The sequence below is a fragment of the Canis aureus genome, chromosome 29 (assembly GCF_053574225.1).
Source record: "Canis aureus isolate CA01 chromosome 29, VMU_Caureus_v.1.0, whole genome shotgun sequence".
In the NCBI taxonomy this organism is placed as follows: Eukaryota; Metazoa; Chordata; class Mammalia; order Carnivora; family Canidae; genus Canis; species Canis aureus.
In genome coordinates, this window is record NC_135639.1 from 4,385,628 (window position 1) to 4,409,860 (window position 24,233).

At 53.7% G+C, this 24,233-nt stretch overlaps 1 protein-coding gene and 1 long non-coding RNA gene across 8 annotated transcripts in view; one reads left to right on the forward strand and one right to left on the reverse strand.

Annotated features, from left to right (window-relative positions):
* Positions 1–24,233, reverse strand: part of PTPRE (protein tyrosine phosphatase receptor type E) — a 158,328-nt gene that overhangs the window by 51,353 nt on the left and 82,742 nt on the right. The window lies entirely within an intron of this gene.
* On the forward strand, positions 1,529–18,292 carry LOC144300939 (uncharacterized). Its single transcript, XR_013367686.1, has 5 exons — positions 1,529–2,099; positions 2,581–2,967; positions 3,161–3,939; positions 8,654–8,872; positions 10,167–18,292. It is a non-coding gene; the product is annotated as an uncharacterized LOC144300939 (long non-coding RNA).

Consider the following 24,233-nt stretch of genomic DNA (forward strand, 5'->3'; position numbering starts at 1 on the left):
AGGTGGAGACCCCACGGCAGGGCAGGGAGTGTCCTGACCCCTGTCCACGTTCCCCAGCCCTTGCCCACATGCTTCCCCTCACTGGGTGACCCCCCTCTCCCCTGTGCCTTGACCCCACCAGCTTCTGAGGTCCAGCAAGCCTGAGAGATATACCACCTGCGTCTGTTCACAGTCATCGGGGTGTTGGGTCTCCCAACCGGACCTTGAGCCTCCGGAGGACAGGGGATGTCTCCTGCCCCACCCAGGCTGGCCTCCCCAGCTGACTGGGAACTCCGGGGTTTTTGAGGGTGTGGAGTCGTCCCTGAGCCAGTGGCTTTGAGGCTGACCCCTCGTGTCTCGAGGGATGGAAAGGTGCCCTGGGTGTCCCTGAGCAGACTGAGCCACGCTGCCTCTGCAGCTCAGACCCACCCCCCGTGGCTGAAACGCCTGGTTCTTCTGCTCTCAATTGCAAGACCGACTCAGCTCCGCCACAGAGGAGCAGAGCTAAAGATTTGCTCCAGCTTTGAAGCTGCTACAGTTAAAGAAAGAGCCCCTGGGAGGTGCCACGTGCAATTTCTCATCCAAAACAGGCCTCTTGAGGGCAAAAGAGAGGCTGAAACAGTTAAAGTCCTATGCTTTCCTACAGTATTTCATTATCGGTCAGCATTTGGTTTTATTAAAATGGAAACCCACTAAGCAGTTCTTTTCGAAAACTATTTTTAAAAATTAAAAAAAAAATCTCCCTAGGAAACAAAACTACCAGGGCACATTATTATTTTTAATAAAAAAAACTATTTTTATATTGATTACATAGAAATAAAATGAGGACATGGACAGAATGCCTATTCTCGGTATATATTCACCCACTTTGATTAATTTCTTAGCCTTGCCTGTTCCTAATACGTTTCACTTTTAATGTATTTTTCAATATCCTTAATATTAAAAAATTTCCACAAAATTGACTTCAGTGTTTTTCAAATGAGCATCTTGTGAGCTCTCATCATTTATTTCATTTGCTTTATTCCTTCCTTGCTTTTACAGCAAAGGATTTTAACGTCTTCCTGTTCACAACCTATGTTTTCAACAGTCATAGGCCTCTATGAGTTTAAAGCCCTGAGAGTTTTTTGTTCCTTTTTTGTGTGTGTCTGTGTGTGTGTGTTTTCTGCTCTGTTGGTTGACTACTTTTACTAAATATTTCCAACTAATTTAGAACAAAATGCAACCAACGCGTAGGGCCCCGTTTATAGAAAAGCTCACTGCCTTTGTAGGACCCTTAGGTTGACTTCCAGAGCAATTTTTTGAAGGCCCAGACGTTTCTGAGATCTGACGAGCAGGGACGAGAACGTGCACGCTCCGCAGCTAAAGTATTTTTAAAAACTCAACATCAGCTTCATTACATAAACTTGTAGCTCAGCTACTCAGTATGTGCAACTGTTGGTAAAATCTGACATCTACAGCTTCTATTTTAACTGGTGGAATATTTAGCTGGCGTGGGCGCAATTAAAAACGATCTGTACGTCAGAATCCATTCTAAGCGCGATACGTTCACCCCAAACGCTGAGCTCCACCAACATCTACAGACTTCTATCATCCCACAAAGCAAATGAACACATCTTCGGCGTCGAATTCTTTCATTGCATTTGCAGTGATCTTAGCAATCATGTCAGGGGCTCGCCTTCCACGGGAGGAGCCTCTCGATCGTAGCTGGATTCCATTAAATGGATGAAAACCAGCAGAACCACTATTGGAATTAACTCATTTTGCTTGAAAAATGGCTGTTTGAAAAGGACATGCATCTGCAGCTGGCATCATTTGATGGGTTGGGAAATTCATCTGCCCTCGGGAGCACTCGCAGCTACGTGCTTGCTTCACCTCCTGCACACGAACAAGGGGACCTGGAGCTGAGAGTGAGCAAGATTCACGGCGAAGGGTCATTGGGTCTAAAGGAACGGTCGGTCGTGGTCGCAGAGCTGCGGGGAACGCCACCCGCAGTCGTCGTCCTCAGGCCCCGAGTTCTTCACGTCACCCTTCAGGGGCTGCTGCTGCTGCTCTCTTGGAGGCCTTTTCCTTCCTCGGCTTCTCTGTGGCCAGTGGGACCAGTGCAGACCCCGAGCAGGAAGGTAAATGTTGATGGATGTTTTGTGCAAATTATAGCTTGATCATCAACCGCCCGTGAAAACAGAAAGTCGGTGCTTAACATGCCCTTGGTCCAAGTTTAGTCCTGAGGTTTAATGCAAATTCCCAAAGTTTAATGCAGATTCATAAACTGTTACTAAAAAATAATTTCAGCCAAGAGTCGTAGACTTCCACTGTACAGCAACTGCCCGGGCAAAGGGTAGTGAGAGGTCAGCCCATTCTCTCTATAAGTTTTACAGTAAAACTCTTCTGCCTCTGTGTCCTGCAAATATTTCAAAAATGCCATCTTGCGATGTCTCATTTTTTCCCTCTAACTCGGATGACCAGGTGGCAACAGGTAGGTGGTCCACAGGGTCTGCAGCCTCAAATACGTCTCCTACCATGCAAGGGGCCAGGGGAGTTAGCATCCAACCTACTCTTGTCCAAGTGCATGACTTCTTGTCTTTTTTTTTTTTTTTTTTAAAGATTTATGGATTTATTTGAGAGTGTGTGGGACCCAGGGAGGGAGAGAGAGAGAGAGAAAGAGAAGCAGATGCCCTGGTGAGTGTGGAGCCCGGCACAGGGCTCGATCCCAGGACCCTGAGATCACCACCTGCCTGAGCGGAAACCAAGAGCCTGGCACTTAACCGACTGCACCACTCAGGGGTCCCTGCGTGACTGCTTTTCTAACCACGGGGTGTCCTCCAAAGGGAAGTACTGCCTCCACTGTGCCACCAAGCCCTTCCTGGGCTCCTTCCATGCAACTGTTCACAACTAAAAATTTTCATTTTTAATTACAATGAGAAGAAACACATGGAAGAAACATGAAAATGGACAGGATACAAGGACCCCAGGCCCAGCACAGAGAAAGAGGTGAATATGGGTCCCTGGAAGGAACGTGGAACCCACGTGCACAGAACGAGGTGGGGTGTTGGGAACGAAGCCCGGGCTCTCCAGGACTGCCATTCTCGGAGGCCAGCGTCATAAGGATGAGCTCCTGGTCTTCCTTCTCTCTCCTAGATAGGCTCGTGCTATCTGATCTCTCCCAACTCCTTTTGTCCCGAAGGTTCATGGCTGAGCCGGGTAGTGAACACAGCCACGCTCGCATCTGACTGATGGCTCGGCACAGAATCAACACCCTGGGTCCCTCACGTTCCCCAAAGGCCCGCGCACCCATCACTCAGAGCAGATGCATCCTATCAGAGGATAGGATGGAGCGACCCTTCAGGAAAGTCAACGTGGGGGCGGAACCCCTGCCGAAGCACCTGAACAGGAATGGGACCCCCAGCACCAAGCCCCATCCATCTGCTTGGGACCCGGCAGTAGTGGGGTGAAAGGTAACAAACGCGGACACGCAGACGCATGGCCCTCTCCCCATCTCTCACCACGAAGAGGCGCCCAGCATAGGCTCAGCCCTCCACTGACCCTCCATCAGAAGCGTGGACGACGGGGGAGAGGCTGGCCGGCTCCAGGGGCTGGGCAGCCCCCCTCTGGGTGAGCCCCGGGCCACGCTGCAGGGTGCAAGGGGACTAAGCTTCCCGGCTGGGTGTACAGCAGACTTTTGATTTCAAACAAAAGAGTGGAACCATAGGCTGACAAGTATCTGCCGGTTAATTTGTGCGTCCGTTCGTTCGGCAATGTTTACGAGACCTGCCCGAGTCTGGAGAGACACCTGAACAAGGCAAGCACCGCCCTTGCTCCCCTGGAGCCTGCATTCCAGTCGGAGAGATGAAAGAATTATTCACCGAGCACCCCCAGGAGACTCGCACCTGCTAGTGCTGGAGGCGGCCACCTACCCGGTCTGGAGGCGTCGAAGGCTGCCCAGGGCGAAGGGCCTCTGCTCAGGTGAGCAGCCAACTGGGGGCGGGGGTGGGGGGCTGCGGGGAGAACAGGCAGCCCCAGGCCTCACCCAGAATCCAGGAGCCCGGAGTGTCTGCTGGCAGGACCGGCCGATGATGCCAGTGTTGAAGGATGTGGGGGGGAGGGTTGGGGTGCGGGGAGCTTTCCAGCAGGACGGCTTGGAAGCAGAAGCTAACAACACTGGGCAGGATTATCCACGCCCTGGGGCTTCTTGGGGGCGAGAGCAGGGCTCAGGCACGTCCATCTGGCCCAGCGGAGATGCTCAATGAATGTTCTTGAAGGAAATAGGTCATCGGGGCTCTCATGGAGGATTTCTCTCCATCTCATCAACTCACGTCAGTGTTCAAAGAGCCCGGGCCTCTGAGGCTGAAGACGCAGCTGGGCTCGGGGTCTCTCTGTCTCTGTCACCCCCTCCCCTCCTCTCCTCGCCTTGACCCAACCACAGCCTCCCCCGGAACACGGGGCACCTCTCCGGCCCACTTCCTGATTCGTGGAACAGGAGGAGCCAATGATAAGAAGCCCGAGTAAGTCCTCACGACGGGCTGCCTCCTAGCACCCCTGGGCCCAGGGGCCTCGGGGTGCAGCCCGGGAGTCTGAGCTCAGCCCAGCGTCTGCCGCTCTCACTGAGAAGGCCTGAACCCCCAGACCCCTTCCTTCTGGAAGCAGCCAGGCTGCGGGTGAGCATCGGTTGTTTCCAACGGGGACCCCACTCCGCGGCCCTGGCTGAGAACGTGCCTTGTCTTCTCCTCTGGGGATGTCAGGTCTTCCTCTGACGGAGGGTGTCGGGGACAGAAGAGCCCTCCCCACCCCCCGGGAGAACAGCTTCAGAAACAGCGGAGCTAGAGCCGGCTGTGGCTGGGCAGGTACCCGGGGCCACCACCCGGTGCAGGCGGGCCAGGCTGCCAGCAGCCCCGAAGGCCCCGGCCCCAGCCTCGTAGGGACCTCAGGGGGACCCATGCCCAGAAGCCAAACTCAGCCCCCACGGGGCCCACTGTCTGTCCCTCGTCCCTTGTTGAAACGGCCCCGTGACCCCACCGGAACCGTGTGTGACGCGACGCCCTGCTGCGTGTTCGGAAGCAGCCTGGAGCGTCCGTCGGGGCCTGGCATCACCCGGAAAGGAGACGCGCAGGCCTGCGTAGTGCCCCCCGGGGCGTGTGCGCCCCCCCCCCGGGGCCCATCGTGTCATCTCCCTGCAGTGTCGCGCTCAGGGACGGGGCCCGAGGACGGTCAGCGCGAGGGCGGCACGTGTGCTGCCGGCTTCCAGAAGCCCCGTGGGCCCGGCGACGTCCTGACTTCGGGGCGGGTGCCCGCACCGGGCTTGGCTCACGGCAGGCGCTCGATGTCCGATGTCCGCGGACAGAGACGTCCCCGGGCCCCGGACCCACCGCGCTCTTGGGAAAGGTGGCGCCTGGGGAGCCACGCGGTCTGCCCCTGGGTGAGCCTCCGAGAACCAGCAGCGGAAGCGGGTTCCAGGCATCCCCGGGGCTGCTCCCTGCGGCTCAGACACCAAGTCAGCAGGCGGCTGCAGCACGGGCCCCCGGGACCGTCACACCAGCCACCACCCAGCGCCTGCCGGGGGGAGCGGGGGCAGGAAGGGCATTCCGGGAGGCACCGGGAGGGTGCTGCTCGTGCGGGCAGCCAGGGCCTGGGTGCCACAGGGTGGACGTCTCCAAGGCCTCCCGGGGGAGGGCTTCTTCCTGGAGCCCGATCCCCACTCCTGGCCTGGATTTGCTGCCAGAAGGTGCCAGAAACTGACAACCAGGGACCCTGCCTTTCTGGCCCTGGTGCTCCAGCAGGTCTCTTGCTCGTGGCGGGAGATGAGGCCCCAGGAGCAGGACCGGCCACCCCGTCCATGGGCACTGGGGGTGAGCTCCCTCCAGCCCCCTGAGCCCCGTCGGCACGCAGGGGCAGATGCAGAGCTGAGCTCGCTGTGTGCCTGGCTCCCCCAGTCTTTCTGGGAATGTGGGTCACAGTGACCTGCAGAGGCAGCTGGAGAAAGAAAACCGGGGACCACTCACAGCCTGGGCAGGCAGGGCTCAAATCCCCGGGCACGGCTGCACGTGTGCCTCCCAGAAGGGAAGTTACCTCATGTCAGGGGCACAGGAGGCAGGCACCCGGAGACGAGATCCCGTATTTCCCTGCAGGTGGGGGCAGCTCCTCCCTCCTCTGCTGAGCCTGAAAATGCGGCCAAGAATGTCCCCTGCTCCTTTCTGGAAGCTTCTGAGGATAACTCAGGTGACCGGCTGGTGAAGCTCGGCCCTCCCTGGGAGCCCGAGGATTCACATCACCCCTGCCTCTGGTCTCCTGAGCAGAGGGAAGCTCCCAAGCTCCCCGCCGAAGTCGGAACCACTCCAAGGCTGCTGACTGCCCTGACACATTCCTGCACATCACGCCTCTTGGCCTCTTTGTTTCTTCCAGGAGCACGGCCCCTTAGTGGCCAGGTCTGCTCAATGGCAGGGGTGGCACCTCTGGTCCAGACTGGGGTCTCTCTCTGTTCCAGCTTTTGCAGGCCTTTCCAATGCAGGGTGAGCCCAAAGAGAAAGACCACCCATTGCCCCCTTCTGGGTGATCCTGGCTGCTTCAGAGAACTTTCAAGGCCTTCTGTGTACCAAGAAATAAGGCAAGCACAGATGCGGCAAGGGCACTCTGCCTTCCTCAGTGCCCCCACTGCCCGCCTTCTGGGGCCACCACGATTAGGCACAGGCGCTACCTCCACCTTTCGGGTTAGAAAACCAAGCAGAGACCAGGAGAAGAGCCAAATCCTTGTTTGCTGACAAATCTCAAGAGCAAGGAAGTTAATCAGCTTCAGCTGGGATGACGACAAACGGGACCCAAATGCTCCCAGAAGTTGGACAAGCCCTTGTTTGCACCACAGGTCAGATTTCTCCTTGACACCTGTGGGCTTCAGGTGTGTGAGAGTGAATTCTGGGCACCGGGGATCCCTCCACCCAGCAGGCAGCCGAGAACAGACGGTGCTTGGGACACAGTCCTGGCAGGGAACGAGCCCCATCAGCCCGCTCGCTGCGGAAACAGACTGGGAAGGACAGTGCCAGTTTTCTGAAATCACAGCTACAAGTCAAGTATGTCCTGCCACGAGGAGCCAGGCCGGGCCCCCCATCCCCTTTCCATCACGCCGGCTCTCAGTTAAGTCCTCGAGGAACCAGGGACCACCGTGGGCCTCGGGGGGCGGGGCTGGCCCAGCCACACATCTGGCACCTACTACCACTGTGCCTATTTCTCATAAAATCAGGGCAACCTTACTCACAGGGCAAGACTGTCCTTTTGTTGTGCACTGAGGAAGAGTCAAACCTCAAAGAACAAAGATGTGTTTTCACCATAAAGGAGGAACAAATCGAGGCCTTTTCTGAGCTTCAGGTGTGGATACACTTCCACGGATGAAAGGTTTAAATAATAATAATAAAAGCCCCTTAAGCAGCCCAACTTGCAGCATCAGCATGTTCCAGATGTGTCCACAGTGATCCTTCCTTTTTGGAGGAGGCTTTGCTCGTTAAAAAAGATGCACAGGGCGTGCTTTTTATCTGAGTTGGGGAAGGCTGGAACTTCACTGCTCCTGAGCAAAAGTAATTGCAAACCTCTAAATGTGAAACCATTGAAACGTCACTAAAAATGCGATGGGCAGAGAAGTCCCCTTGTTAGGAGAGAAAATGGGGAAAACACATACACACACAGAGAAAGAAAGAAATGACAGGGAGGTGCTGGATGGTGGCCCTGTTCCCAGGTCTGGCTGACTGTCACCCAGCAGAGGCCGGCACCACCCATGATGACCTCCAGTGTCCCCCTGTCTGGCCCTGCTCTGACAGACAGCCACCCACCCAGACGAGGACAAGCAGGTCAGAGACAATGACGTGCCTGCGGCCACGGGCAAGCTGCCGGGGCAGAGAGCACTGACCCCTCTTGTAGACTGAGGTACATCCCTAGGAGATCATGCAACGTGCCCCTGTGCACACATGCAGCGTCTGGTTGGGGTTCCAGGATACACAGAACCCGCAGGGTTCAGGAGCCTGAAGTCCGAGCACACAGAAGTACCAGGCTGTGGGGTGCCCAGGGGAAACAGCCAGGGACTCAATGTTTCACCTCTTTCTCCAAACATCCTTGTCCCCCATTGCCCCCCCCCCCCGCCCAACACACACAGGCCAGCTGTGTCTCGAGATGGCTGAGGTCCTTGGGGGATGCACAACACCCCCCGGGGAAGGGGCCCACCCAGGAGGCCCGGGGAGCTGGGAAGGCACAGAGCCCCCAGAGTCCCTGCAGCAGGTCGTAGGGAACGAACATCCAGGGCCCCACAGACAGCGCTGCTCTCGGCCAGCATGGGCAGAGGAGACCGGGGAGGCAGGCCCTCAGGGGCGAAGGGGCCCTGACCTGCTCACCTGCGTGGGGCTCCTTGGGCAGCCGCCGGCCCACCCCGGGGACAGGGCAGCGGGAGCATCTTTGCCCCAAGAGCATCTCCCCTTCCTCACTCACTGCGTGTCCCCCACAGACCCTCAGCTGGCACAGCCCCAGCCCTTGGGGCCCCTGGGGTACCAGCCACATGGGATCTGGGACAGCTGGGAGGACGCTCAGCTGGAGTCCCGTCCCCTGTTAGGAGGCTACGCACAGGGAACGCACAGGGAATGAAAGGACTTCCCAGGGAACCACAGTTTTGTTTTTTGTTTTTGCACTTTCTCTCTCACTATGCAAGCACCAAGCAATGGTTTTTCTGAGAAGAGAGATGAGGAGATGGAAATTATTTTTACGAGTTGGAGCTGATCACACTATGCTTACATCACTGGGCACAGAAGCAGCCGTCAGATGAACAGTGTGTCTTAGAACAAACAGAGCATCTCAGGGGGTCTCCATGGACCTTCAAAGCAGAGCACTGCCCTTGCCCGCTGCAGCCTGGCCGTGAGCCCTTGCACAGGTGAGTGCTTCTCCTCAGGTACCTGCAGGCTCGCCCCTCCCCCCCCCCTTAGCCTGGAAGGATTGCCCAGCCCAGAGAGCTGCTGGCTGAGCAGACAAAGAAGAGATTAAGGGGGGCTCTTTGGAGTCTTGATTTTACTTTTCCTGAACGTGGGCAGTATGAAAACGTGATTCTGGAAGTGGAACTATTGGGCCTTCCTCTCTGAGTTCATGAAGGACCTCCTGGGACTTTGCCTGCTTCTTGGTACATCCCTGAGACAGGGTGCATCCCCGAGACAAGGCACATCCTCAAAACAAGGTGCATCCCCAAGGCAGGGTGCATCCCCAAGGCAAGGTGCATCCCCAAGGCAGGGTGCATCCCCAAGGCAAGGTGCATCCCCAAGGCAAGGTGCATCCCCAAGACAGGGTGCATCCCCAAGACAAGGTGCATCCCCAAGAGTGGCACATCCCCGAGACAGGGTGCTTCCCCCGAGACAAGGCACATCCTAAAACAAGGTGCATCCCCAAGACAGGGCGCATCCCTGAGGGTGGTGCATCTCTGAGACAGGGTGCTTCCCTGAGATAAGGCACGTCCTCAAAACAAGGTGCATCCCCGAGACATAAAGCTCCTGGAGGGGCCCACAGGCGGTTCCGAGTGAGTAGGCCAGTCTGGGAGGTGGGACTGCCCACGTCGGGTGAGTCAGGGAGAACTCACTGCCAACGCTGGGAGGCTCGATGGCCCCAGAATAATGGATAGGCTCATATTTTAGGCCATCAGTTCTCAACTCGTTAGGAAAAAAAAAATGACTCTTCAGCAAACCTCATTATTCTTCCTTTTAATTGGGGGAAATAAAAATTAGCTCATGAAATAACATCTGAAAACGTGCTTTGCCAGGTACAGGACAGAGGAGGGATATTTCTAGAAGACAAAAGGGCTGTCTGTTTTTAGGCGCAAAAGGGTTTAAGTGCTTTCTACATTTGGTTTAAGGTTACCCAGGTCAAAGGCCTCACAAAGAGAAGTGGCTCCCTGGGAATCCGGATGTTTTCACAGCAGAATGGGAGTTTTGTTTCAACTATCTCAGGCTTGGTTTGAGGACTGCTTGACATAAAATTAAAGTCTTCAGAGAAATCCTGTTTAGTAAGGTCAACAGAATTTGACATTGCGATTGGACTTAGATCTCTATCCACTCGATTTTCTTATTTTCCCCTAATAAGTAGTAACTTGTTCTTTAGGACAGGGCATCGGCTGCCTGGCATTTGATTTCACTTTCTCGCTTGTCCTAATGACATGTTACTCATCTCTTGTGTCCCTGCAGCTTTGGGGACTCCGAGGAGGCCAGGTGTGCGGGGGCTGTCTGCAGGTGCGCCCAGGTGGTACAGAAGCACCCCGGGCGGGGAGCAGCACCGGAGAAGCCCTGGGGTCTGCAGGGGAGCGTGGGCACGGAGGACAGAGGGTCTGTATTCGCTCCCTGGCCTGCCTGACAACTCAGCTTCCTCCTGTGATTTAGTCTTTTCCATTCAAGAACAAGAATGATGTGTTACTTGAGTGGCTAACTTTTAGAAGAGAGAGAGCGTTAAATGTGGAAGATCTGACTCTGAAAAACCAACCTCTGCCCAACTTTGACTGGTCTCCTGGAAATGCAAGCTATTATATTAGAAAAAAAGAAAAAAAGAAAAACAAAAAGAAGTGGGTGGCTGTAGGGATGAGGTCTCAGTTTACTCTCCCATAAAGTCGGCCAGTAAACATCTACTGGTATTGCATCCCCAGTTGGCCGGGGACAGAAACCCGCCTCCTTTATGAGAGGCTCAGAATCTGGAGAAGGGGTTTCCCGGAGCAAAGGAAGAGCTCCATCAAAGGAAGCCACAGACAATGCTAAACAAAGCATCCTCCCTGGGAGCTCCACTGACCCTCCTCCCCATGCTGACACAGTAACAGGGTGGCAATTAGTCTTCAAGGAATTAAGAAAAGCCTTTATGTTTAAGAGTAAACGGTCCTTTATAATTCATTTCAGTGCTTTATTATACGCACAGTGCTAAAGACCCGTGTGCACATCTCTGGATGACATGATGAAACCGATTTCATCAAAGCATATTAAAAAAAAAAAAAAAGACCATACATATGCAAGAAAAACGTAAAGCCCCAGTGCATCACAAAACCTCTGAAGTACTGGTCTGCGCTGGGCTTCCTGCGGGGCCCCTCCTGAGCAGGGCTCCGGGTCAGCACAGGCAAGGGACCCTCCCGACACAGGGCAACACTCCACCTGGGCCACCAGCAAAGACCCGTAAGGATGCTGGTGTGTCAGCAAGTCTGTTAAGGGATCGATTCAGTTTCAATTTCCTCTGGGCCACGCGTGCTAATTTGCATAGTTCCAATTATGCGGCTTGCCCTCTTGAAGATGAATAAAAAGTGAAGGGCTTATTCTGTAAGAACGAAGTCCTCCACTGAGGCGAAGACAACAGAACCACAGAGAGTTAAAGATCCAAGGAAGCTTCTCAAAGGCACATTTTCACCCACCCTAACGCCGTACCTGACTTCATTTAATCACCAGCCACAAGCCCACTGACCCCTCACCCATGAAAGAAGAGGAAACTAAGCGTGTTTCCATAGCTGGAGACAAATCAGACAGGAATGAACTATAGCTACCTTAGGGATTTTAAAGATTTTATTTATTTATTTATTCATTCATTCATGAGAGACACACACACACACAGAGAGAGAGAGAGAGAGAGAGGAAGAGGCAGAGACCTAGGCAGAGGGAGAAGCAGGCTCCATGCAGGGAGCCTGATGTGGGACTTGATCCTGGATCCCGGGATCACGCCCTGAGCCAAAGGTAGACGCTCAACCGCTGAGCCACCCAGGCGTCCCATCACTCTTGAAATCATTTGAAGAAATGATTTCATTCTTCATCATTTGAAGAAAACCATCCCTCTTGTTTTGAAAGAACACATGGAGGAACCCCTGACAACCGCTACGTGGCAACTCTTCATTCCTGAAAGCATTCCCATAAAACCGAAGACAACGATGAAGGCTTTGTGGTCTCATCTCAAATATTGTGAACGACACACCGCGTCTCATAATTGTTCACAGGCTTCCCAAACTAGCAATAATTAACTTCTCTACACTTGTAGGGGCTTGTAGACTGTCATTTCACATACGATGTGACTTCGCTGAATTCTTTATTCATTAAAAAATTACCACCTCAGCAGTTTCAAGATGGTTCTGCTCCGGATAGTCTTTGGATTTTTACCAAAACCAAATTATGATTATAGAATAGACTATAAATCAGACGGGGGGTGGGGAAAGTCCGGAGGATGGCACCTGTACTGGGGCAAATAAACAATAATTAATAGACACCAAGGACCCTGCCTACAGTAGGTTATCAGTTCTTGTTACTTTTTCAATCAGAAATCGCCTGGGCCCTGATGGAGGGCGCTCTCGATTTATCTGTAGCAAAGCTGAACAAATGCTGTTACTCCCTGGGAAAGGCACTCAGAATATCCTTCATCCTCACCATGTTGCATTTTAATTTTAACAGACACATTTAGACTCTACAGCCAGCCAAAGCAGTACGACCAATGGAAGGGGACCCTGGGGCGAGGGTGGCTTCTTTCCATTTCAGCTGTCATCTCCTGACCCTTGCTCACACGGCTGTCCCGAGCAGATGCCAGCCTCGCCCATGTCACTTCAGGATCTCGCCCGCGTCCAGGGCCCCCGGCACCTGCCACGGCCCAGGGAAGCCCTGCATTGTCCACACCAGCTCCCAGGCCTGGAGGTCTGGGCTGGCACCCACAGCTGGTGGTCTCTGCTCCACGAAGCCTTCTGTCTCCTCCTCCTTTTGAACTCAGATGTGGGCTCCTAGTGAGTTGGGGCCAGCTCTCAGCCTTGTACTTCCTGGAGGGGCCTGCAGGCAGAGGGCAGAGTCTGCACCAGCACCCAGTAAGACTGTAGGGGTGGCATCAGGACAAGACTCGGCGGAAGGCTGAGCCTGTGGCTGGGGAGGCAGGACAGCATGTGGCGAGAAAGGACAGGGCCTATGCACTGTCTTCTGGAGGGGCCTCCGTTCCTGAACATCTCCTTTTCTGCATCTCACTGAATCCCCAAAGAATGCACAGTAGAAAGGTGGTCGCAGGCACAGAAGCCATTTCACGAAGCCCAGAGCATTGGGCTCACTCTATGTTCTCACTCGAGCTTTGTGCAGGGAGCAGGTGTGCGGGACGCCCCCGGGGAGGACAGGTCCTGCCGATGGAGTGGAGCCGGCTTTAAGAGTGGAGGGTTAAGAGTTCTTCAGGGCTTCAGAACACGGTCAGAGCACCTTCGAGAACACCTTTCATTTGACTTTCATCTGGGCTGTGTCAGTAAATCAATTTTTGACATTCTTCAAACAGGATCCATAAATAAACCAACACTTCCATCCCTGCCTCCAGGGCAGACGCTGAGGTGGGACGATAAACCGAGGTCCTCTATCTAAGTGGGGAGATCGTCTCGCTGCAACCTTGGGTTAATTTGTCCCGGCAAAGACGCCAACCGCCTGGGCACACCGCTCTCTCAGAGATCGATACCGAGATGCACATGCTACAGTGGTTCCTGAAAACTGCAGCTGATTATACTGGGAATCAAAGTCCCGGGAAAGGAATGTGGAATCGACGTAAAAGTCAAATAAAGATGCTGGACCTTCACCTAAAAGCAACCTCGCGGGAACCAAGTGGTAAAAGATACAGTAGGAAACTAGGAATCTGCTATTCTTTTCTCTTTTTTTCTTCCCTAAGAGCATTTTTAAAGGCGCCTTTGGACCTCTCTCCTCTCCTCTGTAGCAGGCACCTGTAGCGGGGTGTGGCAAGATTTGTGGGCACAATGCAACGAGAAGAGGGCTCCGTGTGCCTGGGGGCCCCCAGGAGCAGGTGCTGGAGCACTGAGTGAATGCACCTGCTTGGCTTTGGAGGGCATCCCATCCTGCGGGAGCTGACAGCAGAAGCTTTACCGTCTTACTGGTGCTCTGACTGTGCTAATGTTCTGGAAACAGCCTGCGTGCCGGAGCACCCACTCCTGGGGGAAAGATGGAGGTGGTCTGAGGGCAGGAGACCCTCCTGAGACCGCACGTTGCTACAGAACGAGGTGCCAACCGATCATGGTTCCATTCATTTCAGCGCGACTCGGTTCACTGAGCCTCTTGCCGTCGTGCGGGCGGTGCTCCTGCTGCAGAGGCTCACCGGGTGTCAGAGGCCCCATCCCTGCCCAACGACATCCCAGTCTCCTGAGCGGCCAGCGCAGGACCTGGGGCGCGGGTGGACGCCCTCTGCCACTGGACCTGCGGAATCTGCAAGGGTGGCGGGCACAACACTGTCTCACTGAGCCGACTCCAACCCCACATGAAGAAACATGTCACACTTGCACACCTGCAGGGCTAAAATTCGGCTTATATGGAACCATTGGGCTCCCACTAAATTCCATCACTCCCAGGGGAGCCCACGATAAAACCTGCAGGATGGAGGAGGTACGGGGGCTGCTGTGATTATTCTCCATCTCTCTACCCATGTGAGACTGGAAGCCCAGGGCACCAGCTGGGCACGGGGAGGCTGGGAGGGCCGGGGCTTCCCAGTGCAGCTGGCCAACCAGCCTCGGGATCTGCAGGTGCTACTGGCCATTTTGCTATTGCACAACCAAATAGTTTGGTTTGGGGTATTTTGTTTGGATACACACACACACACACACACATATATATATTTTAAATACAAACTGAGGAGAGGATAGATAGATCTGGATTTATCTAGTTCTACGTGCTCTAAAACCTAAATACTGAGCCATGGTGACACTCGGCAGGTTTTCTGTTTGTTTGTTTTGTTTTGTTTTTATGCTGAAACGTCCTTAAGCAGATTTCTGTTGTCATCAGCCAAACAGCAGAAATGTAATGGGGGAAAAAAAAAACCCTGCTATACTTGTGATCTGCTTATATATTTGAACTTGGGATTGAGAGATCAATCAGCAAAACCCAAATCAGTTAGAAACAGATTTGCATTCGTGCCAGATGCAGCACTTGAGCCAAGAACAAGGCTAGGACCGCACACTTCGTGGAATCTGAAGTTACATCACGACGCCGCTCACGTTCTGACCCGTCAGGAGGAAGGTCCGCGGGCAGCCAGCAATTATCCTTGCTCTGAGCAAGGATCTGCCTCGCAGCCACATAGTTGTCCTTGGCCACACAGCCGCACCGCCTCCACCTCTTAGCAAAGCCATTGGGGAGCCCAAGCAAGGGTCTTGATCGTCCTGAGACAACGCTCGTGCTTCCTCGTGGGTGTAACAGCCGTTCACATGGAGCATCGCGAGGGGTTTAGGTGAAGGCAGAAGGGGCTGTCCCTCTTGGTCATCCATCCTCCCAGCACCGACGGAGGGTGGGGGGGCCTCCCAGGAGGCTGCCATCCCGTTGTGAGATGCACATCATCTTCTGCCCACACTTCCTAAATGCTTCCAGAGGAAAGACGGAAGAGGAAGGCCCCCAGAAAATGCCTGGCCATTGGGGTCCACGGCCGAGATGGGGCATTAGGCCATTTGTCCCCTTCCCCCTGATGCCCACAGCACCTTTCCAGCAATGGGTCCTCCCATCAGGAAGACAGGAAGGCTGATGAGCCTCCGTCACCTTCGTCTGAACCAGGTGAGCATCTTCCTCTAAAAGACCAAGTCACAGCAATAAATTCAAACCAGTCCCATTGCAGGGGCCACCGGGTGGGCAGGACTTGGGTGAGATGGGGACCTTGCAGCTTGCACGCTTGCTCCTAGTCACACCCACAGACCCTTGTTAGGGAGCGATGTGTTTCTCTGCCTGCAGACGGCGGGTCCTGAGGCTGCTGATCTAGGGGTCAAAGTTCACTGTAGCACAGAAGTTGATCGGAGCCAGCGGACCCAACGCGACCCACAGATGGCCTGCGCTTGGCCTGTGATGTGTTCCAGAAGTTTTTCCTTTTGTAAAAAAAAGCATAATCACATACAGTAAGCCGGTGGTTTGATGGGTTCTGACAACGTGTGCCCCCTGCAATCCATGCTGTGGCATCAGCCTGCCCACCTCCCGACCCCGAGGGGCGGCTACTGTGCTAATAATCTCCATCTCCAGGGATGATTAGCATTGCCAGTTCTAGAACTTCCTATAAATGGAAGCATACGGCACATATTCTTTTGTGTCTGGCTTCTTTGATTCGGCAGGTTTGGGAGGCTCATGCGCGTGTCTGTGTCCATGCCTATCTGCTGTGAAGAATTTTCCGGAGAGTGACTGCCACAATTGGCCCACCCGGTCTCCTCTTGCCACACATTTGGGTTGATCCCCATTTCTTGCTGTTATGAACAACGCTGCGGAGAGCCCGATTACAAGTCTTTTTTTGTGGACGAATAGTTCTGGTTGATTTGGGCCTTCAGGTCTATAAGTGGAACGGCTGAGTTCCAGGAGTGGGTGCAAGCCTGCGGTTTAAAAACTTTTAAATTAGTCTGAAATCTTTAAAAAGAGGAGAGTCCTCCGTGTAAAGGAGGGAGATCTGGCTTCTCTCGGGAAAACCAGGTCTGGTGTGCATTTGTGTGCGGCCGCAGGGGCTGACCTCGGCATGAGCCTGGATGTGCAGAGTGCCATGTAGCCCCCCACTGGGCCCCAATCCCTGCCGGGTCATCCCCCCCAGGTCCTTCATCACACAGCCTGTGGCTGCCACCCCACACGTGGGCACCTGGCCCCCGTCTCCGGATTTCACGTGGTTCTCGGTCCCGCCACCCTCACTCCGCCAGAGGATGCTGACCCGGGGTGGGCGGAGGGCAGAGGGGAGGGGGGAAGGCTCCTGAATGTCTTCTTGTCTCAAAGCCAGACATGTTACTAATTCCAAGTGAAATCTCCCTTCTCAGGCCTCCGCAGTCCACAGTTGTGGGAGGACTTTAATTTGGGTTCGTTTTTCCTTAATATGCTGTACATACACAGTTTTTAATCTTCTTTTATTAAAAATAAATCCACCCTCATCGCTCCGGTCTCTTGTGTAAATATCTAATTAGGGCAGAAGCCAGGCCCAGCCCAACAGGGTGTGTCGCTGTCCCTCAAGAAGAATCAACTTCAAAGAACTGCCCCCATCTTCTGAAGGATGTTAATGGGGCCAAACAATGAGCGTGAATTATTTATAACCACACCTCTGGTTCTCTGGAAGAAAATGTGCCCACAAATTGCAACTAAGAAGAGAACCCTCCACGTTTTCTAACTCAAAGACGCTGCTTCAGAACCTCCTTCGGAAACCCCAAGTATGAGATAGAGACATAACCCTATTTGGGCCTGGAGGGGACCCGGCAGCCAGGGTCCCTCCGGAAAGCCTGGCCCACTTTGCGCCTGCCCTAGCTGGCACGGCTCACGCTCCCCAGGCAACATGTGAGGGGCACGGGCTCCTGACAACCTCGGGCCAAATGCTCATATTCGTCTTAGTGTTGCAAATGGGCATCAGGGCCTCCTGGGCGCCGCAGCACTATGCGGTGAGCCATTTCACCGCCCCTCACCCCATGCTCTGCCAATCTGGGCAGGAGCAACCAAGATCCTTCTGCCAGAGCTGAGACGACCACAACCATAGAGTAAGAGCGACGTGGCCCACATCACGGAGCCAGAGAATGGCCGAAGCAGGTTGCCACCTGGGTCTCAAGGAAGTAAGTCCCCCAGAGCTCCTTTCCTTCATTCAACCATTTACCCGCACCTGCTGGACGATGGTCAACAAGATAGACATCACCCTTGGGATGCCCGGGTGGCTCAGTGGTTGAGCGTCTGCCTTTGGCCCAGAGCATGATCTGGGAGTCCCGGGATCGAGTCGCACGTCGGGCTCCCTGCATGGAGCCTGCCTCTCCCTCTGCCTGTGTCTCTGCCTCTCTCTGTGTGTGTCTCTCATGAATAAATAAATAAAATCTTAAAAAAAAAAAAAAAGATAGACATCACCCTGCCCTCAGCACCCCCCCTGCACGCACCTCCTCGGCCTACTGAGGGATCTTCACAGGACTCCTCTTCTCTCAACAGGCTGCACCCCATAAGGTTGACTTCTATCCATATCCTCTACCACCAGCCGCCAGGGGCACTCGGAAGTAGGATTTCCTTCCATCCCTAACTGATTCCAACACCTTTCCTAATAGAGCCCCTGCCTGCTATTTATTTTGACCACCCAAATTCAGACCTGCAGAGCAACTCCGCGTTCCCTCTCCTTACAGTCCTGGGGAGGATAGTCTCTTTGCCACCTCTGACCCACTTAATTGATTAGTTTCCATCTGGTAAAGGCTAAACACTTCAGTAATAGAGTTCCAGGGTTACATTTTTCTTTATTGATGCTCTGTCAGTAAACTACAATCAACACCATATAATTATGGAAAATTATAACAGCAACACAGCAGTAAACCAAAAAAGTTACCCTTTGGGAATATTAATAAATAGATACTCTTCTCTCTAATAGAAAATTCATGCCTGTTTCGTAAAATGCTCTGCTCTCACACTGGGAAACATTATGGCACTCATGAATTTTTAAAGAAACGCTGATTTTAATATGACCAAGAGCCAGTAATAGAGATTTGTTTGTTTATTCATTTAGCAAATATTTACTGAGCATCTCGTGGACACAGAGCATGGAAGGAGGCTTTGTTTAATCAACGAGATTAGACAGAGATGCTGCCTTCAAGGGATCTCTATTCTGAACGGGGAGATCAGCTGTCCCCTTAAAAGTGAGGTCAAGGTGGGAGTGTCTGGAGCCAAACCCCTTGGAGGTTGGCTCCACCCTTTGCGTGCCACATGGATACATGGGGTTCTGGGGCTGCCTCCCAGACTATAACCCTATTCCTGCCTTTGGGAAGCTGCCACTGGCAGAAAATGATACTCCTCCTATGTCTAGTGTGGAGTAATTGTGCATGACGACCGCTGCATGGAGCAGAAACCCAGATGGCCAATGGCATGGCTTCGGCAGGAGGCGGAGTGTGCACCATCTTCGGAGTGTGCACCATCTTCTTGCTGTTCCTGCCTCAAAGGAAAGCTTTACTTGTTTTCAGCAAAGCTTGGAGAAGGTATCAGTGGATACTTCAAGTGTTTGGGCTCCTGCAGCGGCTGGGGCTGCCCTCCCAGGGCTATGGGTCAGGAAACTGCTGAGCGGTCCTATGACAGTGACCTCAGAGCTATCCCTGGCATATTTTATTGCCCCACAATAGCCCTTACAACTCACTGGGAGGCTCCAGGAGGCAGGGGACAGGACACAGCAGACAGGCGGCCCGGGGTTCACACCTGGGCTTCTCTACCTGTCACCTGGGCCACGTCGCTGGCTCCTCCGGGACTCATCCTCTGCGACCTGGAGGCAGGATTCCTGGGGACACACATGGGGTCTCCTAGCTGGCAGGAGGGGCAGCGACAGCCGCATCCCAGGGCTCAGGGCACTGAAAGGCAGGCGGCACCCGCAGTCACTGAGCTTCTCCTCCTCCTGCGCTCCAACCGAGGCACCCCCGGGGGGCCTGCAGGTGTACCCCCTCCCCAGGCCTCACAGCCTGATGGGTCAAGTAGACTCATAACAACAAGCGTGACGGTACAAAGCGGAAGCCCAGTGACAGGAGTGTCCGAGAAGGGGGTTCAAGTGATGCAAGTATCACAGTTCATATTTTGTTTTACGGGGCCCCACTTGCTCGGGCGGGGGGGTGGGGGTGGGATTTGAAAGCATCAGGGATGCAGGTGAGGCCAGGGGAGGGAAGGCCTGGCGGGGCGGGGGGGGGGGGGGGGCGCGGGGGCTGCACACATGCGCAGTCACTGGACACTCGGGTGCGACGGCAGCAAAGACCAGCAGGTGGCGGCGTCGGGGAAGCCGGAGAAACATCCCCTGGCACCTGCCGGTGCTCCAGAGCCCGGGCGCCCACCCCCTGCAAGGTCAGGCTCCAGGCACCAGCATCTTGGCTGCACCACTCCAGAAACGAGGTGCCTGGTTCTTGCGCACCCCCCAACAGCAGCACCCTTCCTGCCAGGACCAACACTCGTTCTCCGGCAAGTTTTCTCTCCATTCATGACGCTCAACTGATTAACTAGTGCTCGGCTTTGAAAGACGCACCTGAGCAGGTGCTCTCACACCCATCGTTGAGCCCGGAATTTTATTTTACCATCTGTGGATCCATTATGTCCCCCTCAGTCAAGATATTAACACCGGGGGACGCCTAGGGGGGCTCAGCGGCTGAGCATCTGCCTTCAGCTCAGGTCACGATCCCGGGGTCCCGGGACCGAGTCCCACATCGGGCTCCCTGCATGGGGCCTGCGTCTCCCTCTGCCTGTGTCTCTGCCTCTCTCTCTCTCTGTGTCTCATGAATAAATAAATAAAATCTTTTTAAAAATGGTATTTAACACTGGAATAGACTTTCCTTGCCTGAAGTGAGAGGGTGACCAATAATTCGGATGACACGCCGCATCCAGTTCATGGACCTGATTCTCACAAGAAGCGATACTTCCATTCAGATTAAAATTAACTGTACTGGAAACCATAACTCCAAGTATATGCAGACAAAGTTCTGTATGAGGATGGGGGTGGCAATTAATGAGCCCAGAGGACTTCCAGGACACAGTTGTCTTTGCCTGCCTTCCGCTTAATGGACCAGCTATCAGTTATGTAATAAACCCACTGATGGCAGCTGCTAGGTGTGACGTTTGCCTTTGGGGAGCCCAAGGGGGAGAAAGAAGGAGAGAGAGAGAGAGAGGCAGGAAGGCAGGGAGGGAGAGGGAGGCTGTGTGAGGAGGGGAGGCCAGGAGCCAGGCCAGGTGGACAGCACGGCCCTGCCCTGACGGGGTGTACCCCAAGGAGGGGAGCAGTTATGTTGTTCCTCAAAGGAAAAATGTCAGCCCCCCCCCCCCAAGCCAAGCCTCTCCCGCCTCCAGGGCAAAGGGCAAGAACCTGCTTTGGGAGCCCCCTTGGCTTCGCCACCTCCCGTCTAGGAGCTCAGCAAGTCGCCTCTGCTGTAAAATGCAGAGGCTGCAGGTCAAGGATCCAGCGATCAATGAGCAAGGCCAGGTGAACAAAGTGCTCCAAACCCGTTGGGTTATCGAGGCTGGGACGGGTGGGCCTGGTTCATGACAGGAGAGGGCCCGGCACCCAGGGGCTGCCCCCCAACGGCCTGTCAAACCAACGGCACTCACTGCCGAGACGGGGCCTTGCCCAGCGTGCCCACGCGCCCACTTGTCCTGGACGGTCTCGGTTCGCGGCAGCTGCCAGCATAATTGCCAACAGTGACCTCTTTCTCTCTCGAAGGCATTAAGACTTAGAGGCTCCACTGTATGTCCCCCCCCACCGGGAGAGCCAGATGATGTGAGGCCACCACGTTCAACCAAGGTAGACATTTGGTGTCTTCGTATGAAACCTCGCCAAACAGAAAGGTGCTGAGTAAATCCTCCTCGATGCAAGCAATCTATTTAAACAGGTTCAAAACCGCAAATTACTGAATTCTTTTCAGCATCTTTTAAAGCACCGCCGCCCTCCCGGCAGCACAGTGACTTGGCCTTCAGTTCAAGGAGACCTGGGCTCCGGGCCACCATCTGTGTGGCTCTGGGTCAGCTCCTTCCCTCTCGGAGTCTATAAAATGAGCAAAACGGTGACCTGACTGAGCCTCTGGGGAAAGTCTGTAAGATAAGAAGAAAGCCCTTCACACCCTTTCTGGAATGTGAATCAACACTTTAAAATATGTTCAGCTCAAAGGCAGCTAAACGAGCAGCCAACAGAATCAATTTTATTTCTCTTATAATAGACTCTGGTGCTCGGAGTCAGGGAAAGAAACCTAAAGCAAGTTTTCAGGCCCAGAGACACAAGCCTTCAGAACGACCAGCAGGTTCTGGAGCAGCGAGAAGCCTCAGGTTCATAGGCCCAACAGCATTTTCGGAGCCGTGGCGGGGCCCATGCCCTGGCTGGACGCTCCACACCCCACCCACACGCTCCGCCTCCTGGACACGGCCCGGGTGGGAGGCCACCACGGAGGGAGGTGCCAACAGTGACTTCCTAAGCCGTCCCAGATGGAGAGCTTATCCTGGTAAGATCTGCAGAGGACACATGAAGAGTCCCAGGACCCACCAGACCAGAGACCTCCCCTCTCTGTCACCTCTGGGCTTGGCACTGTGCCCGGGACTCACGCAGGGTTTGCTGATTGATGTGCTGGCTGGACACACAGCCGCATAAGGAGCAGAGGAACGTGGCAGGATGAGAGTGTGGCCTGGCTGCCTTGTGCTTCTGGAAGCATCACACTCGGCTCATCTGCTTCTGAGAAAGGGCTAGAGCCTTCCAGCCTCTGCTCCTGAGTCTCCCCTGCTCCATCTCTTTCTCACACCCCTGGCCAGGTGCAGGGGTCAGCACAGAAAGGCCAGAGAAGATGTGACCTCAGCCTGCAGGAACGAGTAAAGCCATTTGAGTGGGGCCCTCCCCACGCTGAGGCCACGGGAGGGATGCTCGCCTCCCACCAGCCCAGCTCGGCTACTGCCTCCATTCCAGGGCCCCCCAGACTACCGGGAGAAGGGACGCCGATCAACTTGATTTAGAGACAACAGGACTGGGTTTTTGAGGCCTTATCCCTGACCCCTGAAAGTTGCTCAGAATCTCTACGATTTCTCCATCCTGAAATGAGGCTATTTCAGGCAGAGAGCTCCCTGCCCCATCCCCTGGCAGGTGCACAAGCCAGGGAATTCTGCAGGCCCTCCTGGCACAGAGCCTGCTCTGCTTCCCCAGGGGGAAGGAAGCCTTCTTCCCGGGGGCTGCTCCCCACCCCGGTGCAAGCCCGCCCCTGGGAGCTGCAGGGAGGATGGCAAGCCAACACGGGGACTAGGTACCTGGGACAGAACACGCACCTTTATTTCAGCGACAACCACTTCTAGAAGAAGCGAGACAGAGGAGGACTAGGAATGGTCCTGGTCATGACAGTGACCTTTCCAGGGTACTCGCTCTGGCGTGGACACCGCTCCCCACAGTTCACACACACACACCCTGGACCCTCCCAGCAGCTCTCAGAGACGTACAAGGCTGGTGGAGGACTGAGGATCAGAGAGGGTAAGAAACCTGCCCAAGGCTTTACGGCTCTCAACTGGCAGAGCCTGAGTTCAAACCCAGGCAGTCTGAATACAACCAGATTTTTGAAAACCAGGTCTCCTCCGGCACAGTGAGCTCACCAGACCTGGGAATATTCTGAAATCCTGTAAGATTTTTACTAGGACAAGCGTGGGGAGCATGAGACTCTGTCTAAACTGGAAAACATTTCCTCTCGGGACAAATAGAACACATTCTGTAAATTCCAAAAAGTCATTGAAAATATTTACTTTCACTTCCGCCCCACCCCCACTCCAAATCTATGAACCGCTTCGGTGCTAAGCCATGTTAGCATTTTGTGGCGTTGGGATTCCAAATGTCCACGCTCACAACATCATTTTAATTCTGTTATACCTGGAAACACCCTTCCATCCTAAAAATGGGTATTTCATAAATATTTGTTCAGTGAGTGAATGAAATGGCCAAAAGGTTTACAAAAAAAAAAAAAAAAAAAAATCCAACGAGCAAGCCCAGGTTGAGCTTTGTTTTTACCTAACCAATGTCTCTATAAACAGCAGCTGCATCTCCTCAAATATTTATCAATGTAGAATCACAGAATTTCATGTCCTTTGAGAATTCCTTGTTCTGTTACCAGGGGAAAAAAAGCGAGGAAAGAGACCTCAAAAGAAATGAATGTCAGAATCTGCTAGAAAGTCAGGTAACAGGAAAACAGGAAACGGGCCACGAGAAACGGAGTTTATTCAATTGCGTTTAGGAACGTTCTGGTCCAAGAAACGTTGACCTCTTTTAGGACAGTCAGACAGACTGGACATCAGCTGTATCAAACCCTTTTGAGCAAAGAACATCTTTTTTATTTGAAATCCAAGGATGACAGGGAGGAGGGGAGGGCAGAGTCATCACAGAAATGCTCCTTTTGGTGAAAAGATTCTTTCATGGGACTTGACAACATCTCTGGGGCTCGGGAAGGCCCTTTGATTGTCCTGGGAGAGGCTTTCTTCATTCCTTTATCCCCTCAAATGTTGACTGATCTCCCTTCCTCTGTACCCCAGGCCTGGCAAAGTCAGGCGGTCGGAGGCAAAGGACAGCAGCCCCCCATCAAGGAGTCTTCCCATCCACAAACGGAAGTTTTCAATAAAGATGCTACCCCAGGACTAACACAGCATAACTATTGCTCTGTCTCTCCTTTGTATCTAAAAACTGTGTAAACATAATTTGGCAAGCTTGAAAGACTGTAAACATCTTAATTTCTATTTGACTCAGACAGGAGGAAAGAGACTTAGATTAAGCAGTGAACTTCATCCAAATTACCTAAGTATCTAAGAGGCAGCTCTAAGTAGGTTCTTGTGCTCTGATTTAACCTT